Below are 20,352 nucleotides of genomic sequence, written 5' to 3' on the forward strand. Positions count from 1 at the left end.
TACACAGGCGTAAAGGCCTAGTTTGGGAGCCGTTCACCTGAACGCACGCGACCGTACGATCGTCCAGCCTGCGGGGCTAATGATAGGTTTATTCGCTTTTGATGTAAGAAAATTACCACGCCGTATGAACCATGGTACCCCGGTACGGAGCACGAATCAACACCGCATTACCGAGGGTTTCGATTATTTGCACATTTGATGGTATCGGTTTGGCTTTTTACGTAATTAAACGCAACCAACGATCGACCGCCGCGTGAAGCACCAGGCGCCTCCATTAGCGCAAATGAAAGTTCATAAACCTACTACTATTTGGTACCAGTTTTGATTGAACACAATGCAAATCGATTTATAATTTGTATTCTATTTCATTATTATATTCGAAAGTTGTCACATGTAGTTTGAGCTGCGTTGAAACAGCATGAAATGGGATTTATTTAACGATTTTAACCGCCCATTTTCACAAGAGCCAAAAAAAGATCTGTTTTTACTCACGCGAATCTCGATTAGCAGCTCGATGTATTCTCAATCGCTTGACTTAATGCAGCAGAGACATTTGCCAGGCAACATAATAATGATGATTGATGAGAAAAACCCCGTAGCCATTACTCACGCTCGTTTTTTTCGTTTCGTTTTGCGACCGGCAATTAGCCATCGGTTGAAAAGGCAGGCCTGCTCGAGATCGCACGGGTGATAATTCCATTCAGCAAATCAGGATCGGAACGTGTCGGTCTGCACACCAGACTGGACCAAGCGAAAGGTGGAACTGTTGCGCCCACACGTCCGCACCGGACGGAAGCGAGGAAAAACGGTCGCCCGAGTCCACAGAAAAAGCAATTTTACAACGAACCGAAAGCATCCCCCGAGAGGAGTGTTGTGTTTCCGAGATGAAGCTGCGGACCGAAGCCACTGGAGTGCTCTTGCCAGGGATCAATATTTTCGCCCGTCGATAACCCCCCTAGCGCGCTTTTCTCGAGCTCACGCACGTGCCGGAGTTGACGTGTATTGATTGCGAACCGTCGTCCGGGTTATTTCGGGCTCCCGGTGCCTCAAGAGGATACACTCTCAAATATATATATATATATGTTGTCGAACGAGTGACCAAAATTGATTCCCACGGGCACGTACTTTGGGGCGATTCCTCTCTTTCGCTCGGTGTCGGTGGCGGGCGGATTTAATTTAGGTCAAACTACCACTTAAAGTGACGTCAAACGCATCCTCAAATTTTAAGCACGCTCGATCCGCACCAAATTAAAACCGTCTCCGGCGCCACCAGCGACTCTGGGAGGGCGTCAATTTTTGCGTTCCACCCATCGGCAGCAAAACCCGGGCGGCACAAAGCGTTGCATCGTAATAGAAAACCGTTTCGTGCGCTGCAACTGACATCGGACTGACACATTGTAATAGAAGCATTTAAAAGCAAATTGAGTGTAAGTCCGTCGCATCCGACGGGTTGGATTTGACGATCCGGGTTCCTGGCTTTTTTTTCGCTCTCCGCATAACGCTGATCGATTGGTTTCTAACAGCCATTTAGCTGGAGGCTGCACACAACGCGGTCGCCTTGGGATTTAATTAACTTTTGACAGCATAATCCATTGGCATTGGTGATGTATGCGTCGGCTTATAATTCAATTCGTTTATTAGCGTAATTGTTCGAGGCTTATAATTATTCACCAGAGATGTATCTAGGAAACATCGCAAGCGCGTTCTGTTCGAATAATTGGAAGTTGAAAGCATTCTCGCATAAAAATCAACTCAATCCTGTGAGACGTTTCTCGGGAAAGACCACACGCTGAATTGTCGTGACAGCTTGTCCAGGATTGTAAAATATGATTATTCGACATGCGCCGTATCAGATTACACACCTACAAAATTCACCACACGCACATCCATAAAAATGAACATTGAATCTAAGCAAAAATAAGACGAAAAACACGTTCGCTGAAAATGGATCGTATGGCTCTCGTGAAACATGATTCGTGTGCCAGCAGCGCAAAAAACAAGCGAGTCTGATGCGCGCCATCATGCGGTACACGGTGCTCGAAAAAGGACCTTCACAAAAATGTTCGACATGATGCGAGCGATAATACAAGCGGAAATTTAAATCGTGAACAAATGTTCAACACAAATACGACGGTTCAAACCCTTGTTTTCGTACATGAAACATGTGCCGGTGCACGGCATGATGTTGATTTTTGGTAGAGATTAGGATCACTCCATTGCGGATAACATGCATAAACGCCAATCAGTGCCATTTAAATCCATTTGTACATTGGTTTTCCTATTCCCTCCATAAAACAATCATGAAATACTTCAAACTCTTGGAAATAGTTGAGCATGAAATTTATTTGAAATCCAGCATCTATCCCACAAAAGTGCCAATATTCACGTGAATTTGCTCTGCTTCATGTAGCGCTGATTGTCAGATCCCAAAATTCCACCATTCGCTAGGCTTCCTTTCGCTTCCCAAACTATCAAAACGCTCCGGTTCAAATCGTGCGCGCCCCATTTCGGTGAATTATTTTCCCTCGATCGAGCGAATGAAATCTTTCATATGCTCACCGAAATCGAATACTTTGCCCGGCGCGCGTGAAAACCCAACCCACCCCCACAGGGGGTGGGTTGGGTTTTATATTTCAGCGACACCGGCCGGCCGATTCCCCTTCGCGGAGAGTACTTTGATCGGCGAAAGCAAACGCGACACACCGAAAACGCCATCACACGGCCACAGAAGGGCCGCAGAACAGAAACATTTTCCGTCCATCACCGATTTACCGCCCGCGAAAGATGGTTTCGGGAAAACCGGCACCGGCACCGCGATCAATCACGCCCGGTCGCCCGGTTATGAGATATTTATCATTCAATTAGCGATCGAATCCCTAATCGTGGGAACCGATTGGAAAACGTTTACCCGGAAAAATCAATCAAACTAATTAAATTTTGCACCGAAACAAAGCGCCCGTTCGCGCCCCAAAACTACCCGCTAGATCGGGCTCCGGCTAGACCACACCACAGCCAGGGCTTCACGACGCGCGGGATGGAAAAACCTCAACCACCCCGGGGCTAGAGAGTCAGCGGCACGTTGCGGAAAACTTTATCACCACTCATCTGTGGCCGTATCGGTACGCACACCGCATCAAACGCTGTTTATCATCGTTCGTTCACTTACAATACCGTTCCGCCGGGGTCGAACATAAATCATTAAGAACTCTCACGTTCCGCGTGGCCGCAACCAACTGGGGGGGGGGTTGGAAACCCTGGTAGGGGTGGTTTTTCCACTCGCTCTCCTGCTTTCAGGGAGCTTTCCACTTCCACTGCCGAAACGAGGCGTCGCGCGACGAAAGGCGATACTGTGTCTATTAGCTTACTTTCGAGTGATAATATTCTACACGGTGCTCCTGAATTCTTCCCCATTTCGCCACCGACGCCCTGGGAGGGGGTTCATAATTAATTTCGTCCTACTTAATTCTCCCACCGGGCCGAGCGAACGGAAAAGGATTGCGCACGCGGAAGGATGTTTGAATTTGGCAGGAATTAAAGTGCTCCCGGTGATGAATGGCCGGCAAATCAGTGGCGCCCTGAAGGCAGGAAGGAAGCGACCCCCCCCCCCCCCCGGGGTTCGGTTCCACGCATCGCCGAACCTTTCCGGTGTATATTAGCCTGTCGTCTGTTTATTGTCTGCCCGTTTGCCCGAACCGTTTCCGTGGGCTTCTGGGATTACGCGCGTTTCGCGTGAATAATGCCTTGCGGCGGGCGCACACTTTTCCGGCGCGTTGTGTAACAGTTAACAGAGCGCTCGTGGGTGGGAGGTTTTTGGACAAAAATCACTAGCCCAGGTTTTGAGTTGAGTTGGGCCGCAATCGGAGGAATTTATTGTTTCGCGAATACGCAGTGGAACGAACAAGGTGGGCTAGCAACAATACAACGTGCGATCGTTCGCGAGTAGATTAGCCCCCAGGCGAAGTCTCTTTTTCATGCATCCATTGTGAGAAACTCGAGGGCTTTTATTCCGTGGAAACTTCTTTCCATACAAATAAGAACCATTTTCTTACTCAAAGCATGATTGTAAACATTCCGCATTGTTCGATTTTCATTTCAAAGGATCATCTCGACACAGGAATGTTCATATCTTATACACCTTGACTAGATTTTTATGAAATAATTCAAGTGAAATGTTGCACAAATTGAAAAGAATTTTAAAGTTACAACTCATTAAAAAAGAACTACCCTACATTTTGTGTCTGACATATTTTTGGTAAAAAAAAACGATCCTCCTACAACGACACCTGTTCGAGAAACGCCCCATTTACGAAAGAGGATGGATAGGTGCCCCAATCGATGTTATTACCTTTATGACTGCCAGCTGCACATCGATCGTGCCCGGATGCCGTGTTGCACTGAGTTAGATTGATGCTGGAGATTTGTCAACCACACAATCCTGATCCCACCCACGGAAAGGAGCACGAGAACAGAGAGAGAGAGAGAGAGAGAGAACGAGTTCCTCCCCGAAACTAGCACATGAGCATCCGCACAAACCGTACACGAATTTTGGTGTTATTTTTTCTGCTTCTTTTGCTATATTTTTATCCACCCCCTTTCGGTTTTCACGTTCGCGAGAATTTATGGGACCTTTTCGAACCGAACCACTCATCACCTTCGTTTGCCGCGTTTGCTCATCAGCTGCCCGGTATCATAACAATTTCACCACACTGCACCCCGGCCGGGCGTGTGCAGTACGAAACCGGAGATGCCTCGGATGCAGCATAAATTATGCCATTCGGCAGCCGGACGATAAATCACGGTGCCGGAATTCCATCTGTTCGTGGACCTGCCTGTGCATGGGAAAAAGGACTCGGTGATTTATCCAACCCGCGTGGATGTGCACTACTTTGGGCTTCTTGTTTTAGTTCGGTTTGTACGTTTCGTTTTTTTTTTTGCTGTTCTTTGTTTGTTTTTCGTCCTTGCGTTAGGTTCGAGCGTCCTTTTGTTGGCTGCGAGCCTTCAGACACCCGTGGAAGAACACGCGCGTGGGGTTTTCCCCGAGCTGGCAAGCTGTCGGATGGATTCCATCACTCGCAAACGGAAACAACCCGCCGTGGAGACGCCCGGGCGCCCATTTTCGCACGACCGCGTCCGCCTTGCTTGCGGCCGTCCATCATTAACGCGCCCAGACACGTGCTTATGGGTGGGTTGCCTCAGCAATACAAAAACGCCCGCGGGCGAGATGACGGAAGCACACACACGCGTACAAACGAACACCACGATAGGGGGGGGGAGATAAAAACCACCCTCAACCCGAACAACCCGAAACGCGCCCCAAAACACACTCACAAAGCACCCGAAACCCGCGCGGGATGTGATTTCGCTTGCGCAAGCGAGCTTGCGTGACGTACGCGAGGACGCTGCGGGAAATCTTTTTGTTTACGTGGCGTCACCCGGGCTGACGCGCGACTTCCGTATCGATTCCGGGCGCGTTTCAATCGCAGTGACGGTTTAGCGTGAAGGGTGTACGCCATAAAAAAAAACCGAACCGTACTCGACCAAGGCCGACCGAGGACTGAATGTGCCAATGTCGACTTTTCCCACCGGAAGCAACCCCCTGCTGGGATTCGAGAGCGAGCTGCGTGAGAGCGAGTGTGTCCTTCGCGGCGCGAGAGCACGGGGAAAAGCTCGGAAAACTCGGGCTCGCGATTCCGAACCCGAGCGACGGTTCGGCGTTCGGGTTTTCCAATGGGTTTTCCTTTTTTTTTATTTCGCTGTCCGGAAATTAAGCCCCACATGAAGCTTCACAAAGTATCGGTGAGGATGTTGGGTACTTACAAAATGTTCTTTCTCTCTCACTCGCTCACTGTTTGCCTCTCATTCTCTCTCTCTCTCTCATATCCTTTCACTATCCGACACGCTTCAGGACAAATGTCTCTCGCTTTCTCTCTCTCTCTTTCTTTAAAAGAGGGAACCGAGAATAGAAAATAGTTTGCCCCAAAATCACTTTCTTCCATCGAAAAGCCCATCGCACAATGAAGCCCAAGGAATGCGCCTCTCGCTGGTGCTTCACATGTGCGTGAGACGAACGCTTTTTCGAGCGGAAAATTCGACACCTTCTCCTTCTGCTGCCTCAACCATCCGCCCGAGTGGGTGGTGAAAGTGATTCTCCCGCAGGGTGGTTTCGGGTGTTTCTAGCTCCTCTTCGTTACGGGTTTATTTGCTCGGTTCACCAGCCAGGATGTAAACAAGCGCACCAGGACGACGAAAAACGATAGGAAAGAAGTACAAGCGTACCCAAAAAAAAAAAACAAAAAGGACTACGGAAATAAAAAAAGAAAAATACCAAGCACCGCGAAGGGTCAGCACGGAATGTTCCGAGAAAATGAAGGAAACCTTCGCCAGTTCTACATATTACTTCCGGTGCGAGAAAAGCGTCTGACTGGCGCAAAAATTGCTGACTAGCGCGAGGCATATTCGCTCATCGTTTATGGGGCTGCACGTGAGGCAGAATGAGCTAGCTGGGAAATATCCACTTCCGGTCTCGCTTCCCAACCCAAAACAAGGTCCTTTCTTTGGAACTCCATTGGCATGAACGCCGCAGCCAATTTCTACTTCACATTCCGAGCGTGGCCGCGCAAATGTAAATCCCACCTCGAGGTTGCTTGGAATCACGCTGCATGGCCTTCCGCTTAAGTCCTTAAGGCTCGGGTTTTCCCCTCCGAAACCCATCCCGGTCAAGCAACAAGTCCCGCGAAAAGGTAATGCCGCGCGCCATTACGTCGGCAAGCCGGTCCGCCGGCATAACTTATTGGTCCTTTTCACGCGCGATAAAATCTCGAGATTATGGGGAAAAACGGTGCGCCGTGTTTGCACGAGATGCTACATCCCGATAAGTCGCCGGTGGCTCGTGCGCCATGGTCGGCGGCAGCAGGTAGGCAACCGGAGAAGGTAATTTTATTGCAAAATTGGCCATAATTTTATAGCGAATTTATCATCACCCCGCGCTGGCCGCGTGTGTACCGATGGCTTCATTTTCCCGACGCGTTCTCGGTGAAGCTAGTTTTCAGTCACCCAAACGTACGGTGTGGTGGAAAAAAAAGCATTTCGGAAACGAATTTTCCGCAGCCTTACGTGCCGCTGAAACCAGAAAACTGAAGAAAAGTCGCCCGCTCTCCCAAGCTCCACGCGCCACAGTGACGGACGGTATCGCGTGATGGGAGCTGAGGAAAATCTTTCCCAAAACCCCGGGGGCAACAAAAGTAAAGCGTCGACTGTGCCAACCCCACCAAAAAGCTCGGAAAATTCAACCCACCGTGACCTCCGTTTGGGCACCGACGGCAGAAGCATTGTTCAGCTGTATCCCTTTCGTATTTCGTAGCCTCGTCCCGCTCGACAGACTTACCGGCTCGGAAGCGAACCATTTCCTGTGAAAATTTCCGTCCCCGTACGCTTGGGTTTGACCGTTTTCCATCCGGCACCACGCGTGGCAAGGTAGCGCACGTTCTGGTAATCCAAGCGCCTTTCTCCTGTCGGTCTCCTTCACTTTCCTCTGTTTGGCGTTAATGGGATCGACACACACACACGTGTACGTGAAAACCCGGGTGTTCTTAGCCGTTGCCCGAAGGGGATACCGAAAGGATGAGAGCTCCTTCGGTTGAGGTGTAACGCGTTCCCGCTAGCATCTGAGATAAAAGTGATACGTTCGCCTTCACGCCGAGCGAATGAACTCAACCCGCAGAGGGTGCACGTTTTTCCCGTCCCGTGGCTTGCGAATGGGCAGACTCAACTACCCACATCCGGTGATCGCGCACCCGCTCGATAACGGTTTTCCCCTTTTTCAAGCCATAGGCGGCGTTGCGTGCCTTCAGGCGAATCGGGGCTGTGGTGTGGCAGGTAGCAGAGGTGTCGAGATGAAATTGGCACCAGAAAGCAATGGTGGGGTGGACTTGAAACTGTCACCTCGGTGAACTTTCTCGCGTGGCTCGCGTCCAAACCGCCTTCCGAATGGTGCGCCCGGTTTGACAGGGCACGATTTTCATTAGCCGAAGGCGGATTTCCCGAGCTTACCGGGCGCGCTGCCGGCGTGATGGGATAAAAGTTTGATGTCACCTTTTTCCACCCACACACGCACGCACATGGTGGACGTGTGCCTCGTGGAAATGGTTTCAGTCGGGCTTCGGTACATTGCACAAGGCCGTCCTTGAAAATGGCACGGAAACATGAAAATGTACGATAATCGCGCGAGTATCAACTTAAAAACACCAAATGTATGAGCCGTTAAGGGGGGGGGGGGGTGGGCAAACCCAGCGGGACTTCATCCAATTGGATATTGCATGGTTTTTCCGTGGATTTAAAACAACGAGGTAAAATCTGAACATTTAGCTTTTATTTAAACGCTGCATGGCATGTTGCCTACATTCAGGCGTTCACCGGAACAGCGAGTTTTTCCTTTCTCTGCACTCAATCGAAGCGTGACGGAATTTGCTCGCTTTCCATCGCAGTTAAGTGCATTGCTTTACAACGCTAGCATAAAATGTACTCTTTTCTGCATTTGCAAACTTTCCTTCCAGCTTCATTCCGAGCAGGAAACAACGCCCGCTTCGTCAGGAAGCAGGAATACTAACTGGCTGAAGCGCAGGCACATGCACTGGAGAGAGAGAAAAAAATATAGCTCGCCCGGAAAAACTTTGCAAACTAGTTATTTTATTAAATTAAAATAACGCTTTGTCGCACACACAAACACACACACAAAAAAACCTCCCCACGGGTTCCACGCGTCAAAAAAAGTTCGTGCTCGCCTCGAAAAGCATTCGCTCGCCTTCGCCCGGTTCGGGACCGGTGCACGTCTTCATTTCCTTCAGACTCGCTGCAACTTGCAAAACATTAAGCGAAGGGTTACCCGTGCTGCCCACCCACCCCATTTTCCTGGCGTTTTGTTCTAATTTCCCGCAATTCCCTGACCGTTTAGCTCGCTGGCCTTTCCTTTTCCTGACGCAAAACTTTTGACGTTTTCGGGAGCGGCAAAAAAAAGACGCAAAAAAACTTTAATTACCTCGGAACCGCTCGCTGCACGGAAACTGAAGCCGTGGTCACAATACACCGCGCCCCCCCGGGGTGGTTGGCATGCAAATCGAACGGAAACCCCCACTGGAAGGTAAACATCGCGTCACAGAGCCAAAACCGGGTCACCGGTCACCGTGAGTGGTCCTGTCGGTTTGGTGAATCGCGTGCGCATAAACCCACAACAACGGTCGCTTCTGGTAAGCTTTCGCTAGCCATGCGTGAGTCAATGCCATCGCACGAAGACGTCCCACCGTGCCCGGCAGGTTTTCGTGACAGTTGACGCTTGACAGCCCGCCGAAAGGACCCCGGTCCGGGTGGCCAAAATATGCTCCAACCTCGCGTGGTTCGGCACCGTTTGACTTATTTAATTAGTCGCAAATTACACCGGACTGCGGCGCACTGCACACTTTCCCGGGGAGACGGTGGCCGTGCGTCCTTGAGGTGACACCATTATGGACCAAGCGCGCCCATATATGAGCCTGTTTCGAGCCGGAGCACGCGCGTAATCGCTGTAACGCTGTAACATTCAATCAACGCCCCGCGCGAACTCGACGTGGGATTAGCCTTGCAGCCGCTTGATCCTGGCCCGGGCTTGAGTTGGGTTCCGGGTGAGTTATTTTCCGTTTTCCACCCTCTTTTTTTTTTTACAAAGCCCAAGGCCCCCACATCCGGATTATGCAAATGCGTATCGACTCGCCCGTCCTTCGGTGGCCTTCCTCGGGCTTCCTCGGGAGGACAGCGAAAGATCTCGTACGATCGGGCGAGCCGCCGAAAATTGCCCACGAAAAACACTCACACATGCGCGCGGCTCTGTACGAGCAGTGAATTGAGTTTGTGGGAGTTTAAACGATTTTCTAATGCCCGTTCCGGTCGAACATCTGCCGGGGAAAGGTTGAGCCCTGGTTGAGCGAAAAACTTTTCCCGACCAAATTACTCCCCCATCCTACACACACACACACCTTTACGTTTTTCTTTCTCCACTCCCGTATTCGCTGTAGTAAGGATCTCGTTCACCATTCGCCATTTTCCACTCGAGCCAGCCTTTTCCCCGAGTGCCTTAACCCCTTTTTCACGCACCCCACCGATGTGAAAGTTGTGTTTTATAATCTTCCCTCCTTGTTCGCGCATACGGCGGGAACTCTTTCTCTCTCTCTCTCTCTCTTTCTCTCTCACACACTAGCTGGCCCGTTCGAAAATGTTTGGCCCCAGTCCAGCAGGTGAGATAAACTGCTGAAAATTTTACGAGCTGCCCAAGTTTGGGCCGCCTTCGCCTCTTAATGGGAATGTTTATTTGTACTACTACTGCAGAGGATTAGACGACGTGCTGGTGCTCGGGCGGACGGACGGACCAAACGCCGATTAGTAGAGGGCACCTGTGCCGGCTTTCGATGGTTCATCTTCTGTGCTCGTCCTGGCAGAAGCCGCAGAAACACGAGAACAACTGAAAGTGCGCGATTATTTCTCGTGTTCTTTTATTATGTTTTTTTGTTGTTGTTGTGTTTAGTTACATTGCTCTCGTTACTTCAATCGTTCCGTTTTGCCCTTTTGCCGCAGTTACGCTTGACCTTTCGCACTTGCGGACGATGGCAGAAGCACTTCGAGCTCGATCGTTGCTCCCTTTGAGGAGCAAACCGTCGTCGGAAAGGTCAAACCGTTCATGCCGTCCTGCTATTTTGAGGTGGACATTTTTTGTTAGGAATTTGATGCCCCACCCGGCGAAGGCCGTATTACTATTGTCGTTCGTTGATTGATGGGCGCTTAAGGCATTTTTCGTGCGAAAAATTCGGAAGCCTGTAAACCCTCGATGCCACTTTCGATAGCCTTTTGCGTTGGGAATGTGCTCGATGCAGCACAGTTTCGTTTGTTGTTAGCTATGTTATCGATTTGTCGTTATTAGCTCAACATCTTGGGCTGGACATCCGGCGCCTTTTACAAAGTGAGTGTGAAAGCAAGCCCTCATATCCTGACAGGGTTTACTTGCGTGTCCTTTTCGTTCACATGTAGCCGGAACTACAAAGGGCTATCAATTGATTAGATAATCGAAGAATTTGAATATATGGTATAGCATATTCCTTTCAAAAATCAAATCTATGGGTAGCACTCCATACCTAGAACAACTTATGCACCCAATGCACTAAATAATTTAGGCTAATTGAAAGTAAATATGAAAGTGGAAACGTTCTGCACATTTACAAGCCCAATTTTTCATTTCAAAGCCCTACCAGTCAACCATCCTGGAATGCTTTTGATGCATCATCAAAATTCACCTTAGCTTCGGCGAGAAATTCTCCTTTGCTGCACCGATGTTGTCATCAATTCCCACCCAGATTGCATCACAACGGTTCCTTCGGCACCCGGAACCACATTCTAAAACCCACCCCCTTAACTCGGTCGATGTGTCGCCGTCCCAAGAACGTCATCTCCTGTTGGTGCTGCTGATGAATCATCATTGATTGAGCCGTGTGCATCTATTCCGGCAAATTGCAATAAACCAAAAGGCGGATGGCTTTCGGATTTTCCCGCAAACTCGGTTCCGGCAGTCAGCCGGACGGAGCGCATCGCAGCAGATCGCACAATCAGATTGCTGATCAAAAGCCCAAGCCCAATACCGATACCGTTTGCCAGTTCGCAGCACGAGCCAACCCACAGGACAAAGGTTTTGGAGTCAAACAATTAATTACTTTAATTAAGTTACTCCGACCCTGCGGACAGCACTCGTGTGCGTGTGTGTGAGTTCCGGATGTGTGCAGCGTTGGAAAAGGCAAAAAGGATATTCTTTACCTGCAATTAGTAGAACAGATGCGTTGAAAGGACACACAAAGCCACACTCAAACACGCACGGCATATTATCGTTAGCCTCGGACGTCTCGGTGTGTGCTGCTGCTTCTTGAGATGCATGTATATTCATTCGTCGAATTGATTAGACGAATGTATGGGCAGCATAAAATGATTCCGTAACAACCGTCCGCAGGGTTGATGAGAGCTCGTTTTTTTTTTGTTGCCTTTTTGTTTTTGCTACGTCCTTCCACCCGAATCGTCCTGACATCCTAAATTATTCATTTATGCTTCGTGCATCTCGTGTGCCGGACAACGAAACTTTAAGCCCACTCGCCCCGGAAGCCCATGCCCGATGCAAGATGGTGAAAAAGCGGAAGCGACTATCGCAGCGAGAAAAGCGAAAGAGCCCCACAATCAACACAAGCAAATAGCGAAACTAGCGGGCGGTTAGAGCAACCAAACCCAACCCGACAAAGACAAATGTCCGATCCTAAAGACCCCCGTGCAAGGACATTGTGCACAATCACAATAACGTTTATCCTCGAACCGCCGCTGACAAATCTTGATAGCATGGAAATGAAGATGCGCATAAATGAAATTTGACTCTTAATTAAAAATGGGCCAGTCGATGGATGGATGCAAGGGGCTAGATAGCGGATCAGGGTGACCCCAGCGTCCGGCCAGTGGAAATGCCGAGAAAGTCAATTTTATTCATTCATTCGAGAGGTCCGCCCCGGTCAATTCCGTTGTCACAGCGAATAAAATGATCCTTTCGGCCGGTTTGGATGACAGCTCAAATCTCGGGCCTGGGTTCTTGGGTCCACTTAGCGTGGCGTCGAGAAAAAAAGATGCCATCGCAACGCTGTGCTTTTAATTCGTTATTTAAACTATAACGTAAGGATTTTACGCCTTCACGGGTTCTTCGGGGTTTGGTGTGATTGTATCGCCGATTGTTACTAAAGTTTTCTGTCAAATGAAACCTTCATTTTTTAAAGAAAGTAAATGGATAACAAGGAAGACCATTGTTTGAAACATGATCTGCTATCTTATTGCAGAAAAAAAGCGATCGATTGTTCGTCTGAAAAATGAAAAACCAGCTCAAAAAATGTCCCCTAGCATAATCCAATGCACAAATGCGCTGCAATCAATCAATGCAGTCACATGATTTCGTCATCCCTTTCGTTAATGATGTGTTCGATTTCCATTGCAAAATCCCATTCCAGCTAACCGGTGATAAAAAAAACCCCCCTGATCGATCGTGAAACCGGCCGCTCGTGAAAAGCCAACCCTTTGCATGGGCCGTAAAACCACAAAACAAAATCAACCACGTCCGCCAGCGTGTCATAAACTTCCCGACCGTTCGCCACCGTGACAAAACATCATCAGATAGCATGAAGCGGCGCACGAACGGCAACATGCCCTACACGATCGCGGGCTAATAAACATCTCCGGCAGGCGGACGAAGGCATCGTAGCGCCACTCGACAGAACCAGGTTCCTGTAATTCGCTTCTTCCCCTTTTTCTATGCACGCCGATGGAAGTCTCTTTTAATTACGCCACCCATGAGGGGTGCATTGATCGTGGCACGATTATCGGCTGCAGCAGCAACGAACAAACAAAAAAAAACACAGAATGCAGTTGCAGCGAATGCAACTTCCCGGGACAGGTGAGCAATTTCGGTGGGCTTGGGCTCGCCGGCAAGGTTAAGGTGGGCCCCCATAGCAGGAGTGCCAACCGAGAGCTCTTTTGCTGTTGTGTTTTCTGTAGTGCTGCAGCAACAATAGTGCAACGCTGCCAGGTGCCACCGAGGATGCTGACGAACCGGCGTTGATGATCTCATCAGTGCGAGCTGGCGGTTAAAAAGTCACCAATGCTTCGCCGCAATCAGCGCCAGCGATGGAGGTTTTGCCTACGCGGCAAGGAACTTCATTAAGATGCCGTGCCGGAGAACAATGGGCAAACGAACAGTAATTTATTTGAAAAAGACAAACCAATTAAGTGCGGGTACTTGCTTTTTGCACGTATGAGCAGATTTTATTGCGAAAAGAATGCGACAATGGACCAATTGCGCACCTCGGGTTGCGGCTAATAGCGGCAATTTAAATAATGAGCATTAGTTTCATCAATGTTTGTGAAACGATTAATGCACCACGAGATGTGGTGCACGAATTTCAGCGCTATTTTTCTTACTGCAAGCTTCAGAATGATAAATGATAATGGTGTGTGAAATTCAATTTATATGTTTTTTTAACATTTATAATTCTTGAAACTCCTTTTTATGAATACTTTTAATACTACATTTGAGCAATGTTCAATAAAAATTGCAGGTTAGGCAGCACAACCTCGTGTAGATTCTCGTAGCAAGTTTCATTGGGTACTGTAATATATTTTCCCAAACTTTAAATCGCATTTCAATTTGTTTTCTTCCACGAAAACAAGTCCGCTCAGTTCACCACCAAAAGAGGGAAGCAAAAAAAAAAAGGGACCACAAAAAAACATCTTCCGCTCTTTCCAGCTCATCCACAGCACTCTTGAAGCGAGCCACATTCCAGCTTGTGTAGAAACCGCGTCTCCGGCGCGATCGATTTGGGCCATAAACCGATCGCTCCGTTCCGCGGCGGCTCGCCATCGAAAGGAAACCGGTCACCCACATTCGCTAAAGCCGCAAAGGTAATTGGCCGTTAAAAAGGGGTTTCGCGAGCGAGCGACAACCCGTCACGTCCCTGTCCAAGTGCACGCAAAGCAACCCGACCCAAACTTGTCACTCCGAGCAGCCTCCAGAGACCCATTATTAAGGTCACCACGGGGCAGGTGTATGTAGTCCAAGATGGCACTTTCTCCAGCACTATCGCACTCAATCATACAGGAAGCAGGGAAGCAGCTTGTAAAACCCACCAAAATTCGGAACTGCGCTAAAACGACACTTTGCTGTCGGTAATCGGTCGCTCGTTTGCATATCGGCCAAGGTGCGTGTGATGCCTTCCGAAAATCTGATAGCTCCCGCAGCTGGCTGGATTGTTGGCTATGTTGAGAGCCCACTTTGGGAGGCATTTTCTCTCCACATCTTCGCGCGTTTTATGCTGCTGGAGATCTCCCCCATTTTTCGCTCTCTTTCTCTCTTTTCGCTCGATCGCTCGCTCACTCAGCGACCCCTCCCCCCAATGGTTGGTGGAAACCGGAACGAGCTGAAGAACTAACCAACGTCTTTTCGCACCGCACGATCACCCAAAACCGCGTCTCGATCAGTAGCATCGTAGCCGGCGTGTCATTGCCATCGCGTTTCGCCGCGATCGTGTTCGAGAGTGTTGCGGGATTTTGTCGACGCGTTTGGTGTTGTCGCGCGGTTAACGTGCGTCTCGAGGGGTTTCACGCGTGTAATTGCATGCTAATGCGTCCGTACGCCATCGTGATGCTGTTGAATTATTGATCGGTGATTGCCAGGCCCGCGAGCACACACTGCCGGCGTACAAATGGGGAGACAGCCTTCGGGGAGATCGTACCGTGAACTTGACGCTTGAAACGCTAGTAGACGATGCGTGGTGACGGTACGGCTTGATTGGATCTAGAGCCGAATTCCGCCGAAGAACCTTCGACAATCACATCCGCGTGAGGTCCTGGTGAGGTGAATTAAGAGAGCGATTCGCGGTGTGAACGTAGTTGATGCGCAGAATGAACTAATCAATCACGCCAGCCATCGTGCTTTGGGTGACCTTTTGTGAATAGTTTTAGCTGGTAATGGCCAGCGCTGTGGGGCTACGTGAGGAGTTTTTTTTAGAGTGATGTATGGTAGTGTAAAATCGGTATGCAAAATTAACTACCTCATTGGGTAAAGTAGCACCCAACTCATCTCCCAAAACCCACCCAGTAGGTTAGATAACTCACATTAATGCATCTTGACGCGTCTCGAATAGGAAAGTGTTTATCTGACAACACAACACACCAACCATTTCTGCTTTCTCCAAGCCAAATCGTCACCCTTGAATCACTTAAAACAACCCCCTTTTTCCCACCCCATTCAATCACCCACCAATCCCGTAAAAGCCGTTCAGCTCGAGCGATATCCTCAAACGCCAATGCCCGGACCCTTCCGCCCGGATAGTTATGAGATTTTGTTTACACGTCCACTTATCGCCCATTCCGAGAGCCCTCGGGGCCCCGGGCCCAAATTAATGAGCTCCATAATCAGGCTGGCGGGCGCGATTCAAATCAGCCCGCTAATTTGCATCCATTAACGCGTGGACCTCCGGCCTCCTTGTTTTTTTTTTCAATCGCGATGCTCTTTCCGGGTATTCCGAAATTGGCATCCCAGTGCTGGCGGGAAAACGGCACCCACTTTTTGGGGGCGATTGTGAATCCGCCAGGCCTCCATCGATGCGATGCACGTGACCTTGAACTGGGGGGCGGAGTGAGATGGACGTTGTAATGAGTTCGAACCCGTGGCACGCATTTGCAGCATCTGGGGAGTTTTGCAAACGAATTCAAATCAAGCAGCGACCCGTAATGGGTGCCCATTACTCACCGAAACTAAATCAAATCCTCTGCCATCGTGGGCACGGGAAAAAGGGCCCGAAAAGGACGAGCAGGCGGTTTTCCTTTGCCGTCGGCAAATGTCTGACATTGACATATCGTTAAGCTGTTAGTACGTCGCTCGCACAAATCAAGGTCGGGGCTTCGTTTCTCACGCGCTAACACGAAAACGACCGTCTTGTGGGACGTCGTCTTAGGGCTGTAACACCAGCTGTAACCGAGGGTGGATACCGCCAAGAAGCCTTGCGTAGGAAAAGCCGCATTACCGCGAGATCGATAAAAGTAACACAAAAATGTCGTTTGTTCCAGCAGCGCATGTGTGTGTGGGGGTTTTCCCTCGACTAGCCGCGGCCTCGTCTAGCTTCTCGCGATGCCGGGAAGTGGCACAACGTTCGGGGAACTTCCGACATTCGCCAGACGCCTGGCAGCAAGTACGGCACCTATTCATGCTCAGTTTCAGGCACCGAACCGGCCGTTCATTTGCATCTGGAACGGGGCTCGTTTTCGCGTCGAAGTAGAACATAAGTTCGGCTCATAATGCCGGTGGCCTTTGGAGCCGCTCGAAACTGTCAGCGGAACCAGCAATTAAGCTTCGCCTTGTGATGGGCTTTTCGGCAGCGGCGTTTGTGGCAGGAGATGCAATTTCACGCCAAAAAGGGTTCGTGGTGACGCAAGCACGCTGCTGATGCTGCTATTACGCATCTCTATCTCCCTTTCTCTTGCTGACGCTTTCGAATGCAGAAGAATGTTTATTGCTTTTCCTTTCTCGTTTAGTGCGGGAACCGAACATAGATTTTAATATGCTTCACTTATCTTTATGGGGTACATTTTATGGCTTAATTTTCATCTCCCTTTACCGTACGAGTGCGTGTGGCTGTGTATGATTCAAACTCACACGATTGGGTGTCATTTTTATGAGTATTGTATCTATTTTCCTTTAATTTAAATCACTCTTACGACTTTAAGTGTCGATGAGCGGTCGATCATTTGTTTTGCGTTGCTTCAGCAGTATGTTCTAAATTCATTACAATTTTGATTCTTCATTTCGATAAATCTCACCTAGTGGTCGTCGATGCGTCGCCTTGAGCACCGAGCATGAGCCACAAATTAACGGAGACGGTCTAATTCCTTCCACGCCAAATCAATGCCACACTTTGACGCGTGATTTCAGTCTGCCCTTACCGCTCTAATTTAGCCACATGTGCGCCAGTTTCGCTCTCACGCAGCATCAATGGCATACAAACCGAGCGCTCAATGAAGCCCGCGAAAGATGCCTACCATTGCGCGAAAAATGTGCGCTCGCCCTCGTTCCAGACAATTAAAAGTGCCTCCCCTTCGAACGGAGTTTCCAGCCACAGGTTTCGTTTGCACAAAAGCACACGAACAGACGAACCGTTGGCTAATGCCCACCCGTGCTTGATGGGTTAACGATTGCGAAAGGCGAATGGTGCCGAAACCTTTTGTCCGCCAACCTTTTGTCGATGCGCCGGAGTGTCGGTTTGCTGGGACTACGCGAGACGAGCGATTTAAATCGGCCGTTGCCGATCGGCTGACATTTGGCGTTTTGTGTTTGTGGCTGATCGATAAAGCCCGCGTTGAAACGTGATGATCATGTTTCCCTTCGATCGGGCCGAACGCCATCTGCCACCGTCATGGTGCATAAATCAGATGTATCTATTTGACGACGTCGTTCTTCTTGTTGCGTTATTGTGTGTTGGCTAAACGAGAATGATGAAGGCGGAACGTGATTCCCGGCTTCATAATCCCGTTCGAAGCTTAATTTATGATCCGGAAGTGAACCGATGCACCGGCAAATAAGCTGGTTGGTAAGTGCATTTGCCGGCGTAAAGTATTTGTCATTTACGAGTATTCAAGGTGAAGCGGTTTTTTGCTATTAAGCTATAGAATCACAGTTTAACTTCTCTTAAAACTTATTTATCGGGGAAAAAGGCAATACTAACTCCTAAAGACATGCCTTTCAAAACTACATTTTATTGCAAAGATATACCAGACAATTAACGCATGCCTTTCCAACACGATACGTACACGATTTATTCTTGCCATTACCCGTAATGACGCATTGCTTGATATCGGGCTGTCGACGATCAAATCGGTGGAAATTCTATTCCCTTTTACGGCTCCTCTTAGCCATTTCAGCCGTTCATCATCATCGCCCGCTGTCAGTCATACCACAGAAGGTTAAAAAAGGAAAGAACCCACCCGTCTAATTTAAATAACCACACAACAACGACGGCACAGCCCGCCCAACGATAGCGATCCCTTCGATTTTAAAAGGAGCGAAAGCAAAAAAAAAAAAAAAGAACTAAAGCGTCAACAAGAAACAACCCCCAGTGATCAAATATTGACCGTCTCTGTTGCGGAGCTGTGCAGGGGCGAGAGCTCGTTTAGCTTTTTGGCTTTCGAAAAGTGCCCCGCATTGTGCGTGGTGGTAAATGCAAAAAAAAAATAATGCTACAATGCGTAGCTATGCTGCGTCCGTTACAATGGACTTTAGTTACACTGGCCAAGCATGGGGTGCATTTGAGCAGGAGAGAGAGAGAGAGAAGTGATCGCGGAAGAGAAACTTTCAACGTAAGCGAAGGAGAGAGAGAGAGTGTATAAATATAAAAATACGTCTACGTCACCTCACGTCGCAATCGAGGGCGTGTTGAAATGCGGGGGATGAATGTGTATCGTTATTTTTTTCAAACAGCACAGTGGAGTCCAACAAGATGGGGGTCAAAATGTGTTTCTAAAATTGAGTTCAAAGCAATGCCACATCCACGAGAGAGAGAGAGAGAATGAAAATTTGTACGATTTTTTAAACACAATTTGAAACGATTTCAAACACTCATTAGATGCATGTCGAATCGTATTTAAATGGATTTTTGCACCAGAACCGTTTTCTGGATAATTTATAGTTTCCATTCCTTAATTTACATGAAGCTTGATCTTGCATGCGACCTCAGAACGACCAGTCAGCCCATCATTCATTTTCAATGCCATTTCCAGCGTTGATTGCCTGCATCAATTTTTCAAACATATGCAGTATAAATATCATGCTTGATTAATCTAAGAATATTGTAATTCTCTTCTTTCCGCAAGCACGAGTCCTTATTTCTCCAATTCACGAGCCAAGAAAAGGCGGAAATATTTCGCATCCGTATGTTGCTGACCCCTTAACTAATGATATTAAATCATCATTTTAACCTTCCCACTGCGCTTAGTAACTATGTTTAAAAATTTGAAAAAAAATCTATTGATTAAAGTTCAAATAACTATCTAATAATAATAATAAAACATGCATTGTATTTTATGTAACTGTAACAAATTAGTCTTTATGCTAAATAAATAATCAAACATTTCTGTAGTATGATTCATGTGAACTAATGCATTTTCCACAGTAATAGAAAATAGCATAAATAATATTTATAAAATATGCCTTAGTCGCTACTATTGGGAGTAACCAGAGTTCTTCCAAATGAAACAACTATGAGCAGTAATTTGTTAATAAATCGTACATATATGTTCGGCAAACAATCACTACAGGTTTCTACTAACGCTCACTCGTGTATGGTTCGTGTTGTCTTAAACAAAAAATCGATGCCCACCAGGACACAAGGACGCTTGCATCGCCATATCCCATAGTGCGTAGTGGCCGGTTTGCTCGGCGTCCAAAGACCTGTGCTCGCGTAGTGACCGGCACTAGTGGTTGTAGTAGCGAATTAGTCACCACACCAAACCGGTCAGTCGCACGCAGGTCCACCAAACGTCACAGTTTTTCCTTATCAGCGACGCTGGGACAGTCGCCGCCAGCAACGACGACGTCTAGCTTCTGCCCGGACTCGGACCAACTCGTCCTAAAAGGGGGCTTTTGTTTACTTTCTTCGTCAACCGGCCTTTGCGAAGGCTTGGCGCTGAGTGTACACAGGCGTGCAAGCATTAAAGGGCCCCCCCACGCATAAACGATTGTTCAGTGCGTGAGTGTGCGAGAGCGAGAGA

At 48.5% G+C, this 20,352-nt stretch overlaps 1 protein-coding gene across 1 annotated transcript in view; it reads right to left on the reverse strand.

Annotated features, from left to right (window-relative positions):
- The window catches only part of LOC128731713 (uncharacterized), a 184,018-nt gene that overhangs the window by 33,163 nt on the left and 130,503 nt on the right, over positions 1-20,352 (reverse strand). The gene's annotated exons all lie outside the window — the stretch shown is intronic.

This window comes from Anopheles nili, chromosome 2 (assembly GCF_943737925.1).
Source record: "Anopheles nili chromosome 2, idAnoNiliSN_F5_01, whole genome shotgun sequence".
NCBI lineage: Eukaryota > Metazoa > Arthropoda > Insecta > Diptera > Culicidae > Anopheles > Anopheles nili.